The sequence below is a fragment of the Arachis ipaensis genome, chromosome B5, assembly GCF_059453495.1.
Source record: "Arachis ipaensis isolate K30076 ecotype BB chromosome B5, ASM5945349v1, whole genome shotgun sequence".
NCBI classification, from domain to species: Eukaryota; Viridiplantae; Streptophyta; class Magnoliopsida; order Fabales; family Fabaceae; genus Arachis; species Arachis ipaensis.
The window spans coordinates 11716072-11716872 of NC_142440.1; the positions used below are offsets into that span (position 1 = coordinate 11716072).

Below are 801 nucleotides of genomic sequence, written 5' to 3' on the forward strand. Positions count from 1 at the left end.
TATTAAAGCCTTGTTGGGGCTTTTGATCCTTCCATGAGAAATTTGGATGATTTCTCCATGTTGAGTTATAGGTGTTTCCATAAGGTTCACCTAAGTAATTTACCTCTGCTATTGCAGGGTTCTCAGGATCATAGGCTTCTTCTTCAGAAGATGCCTCTTGAGTACTGTTGGATGCAGCTTGCATTCCATGCAGACTCTGAGAGATCATATTGACTTGCTGAGTCAATATTTTATTCTGAGCCAATATGGCATTCAGAGTATCAACCTCAAGAACTCCCTTCTTCATAGGCGTCCCATTGCTTACAGGATTCCTTTCAGAAGTGTACATGAACTGGTTATTAGCAACCATGTCAATGAGTTCTTGAGCTTCTGCAGGCGTTTTCTTTAGGTGAATGGATCCACCTGCAGAAGTATCCAATGACATCTTTGATAACTCAGATAAACCATCATAGAATATATCCAGGATGGTCCATTCTGAAAGCATGTCAGAAGGACACTTTTTGGTCAACTGTTTGTATCTTTCCCAAGCTTCATAGAGGGATTCACCTTCTTTCTGTCTGAAGGTTTGAACATCAGCTCTAAGCTTGCTCAACTTTTGAGGAGGAAAGTACTTGGCTAAGAAAGCCGTGACCAGCTTATCCCAAGAGTTCAGGCTGTCTTTGGGTTGAGAATCCAACCATAATCTAGCTCTGTCTCTTACAGCAAAAGGGAAAAGCATGAGCCTGTAGACTTCAGGATCTATTCCATTAGTCTTAACAGTATCACATATCTGCAAGAATTCAGTTAAGAACTGAAAAGGAT

At 40.8% G+C, this 801-nt stretch overlaps 1 non-coding gene across 1 annotated transcript; it reads left to right on the forward strand.

The window, feature by feature from the left end:
- Positions 1–478: 478 nt before the first annotated feature.
- Positions 479–586, forward strand: LOC148563384 (small nucleolar RNA R71). Its single transcript, XR_015884138.1, has one exon. It is a non-coding gene; the product is annotated as a small nucleolar RNA R71 (small nucleolar RNA).
- Positions 587–801: the final 215 nt, after the last annotated feature.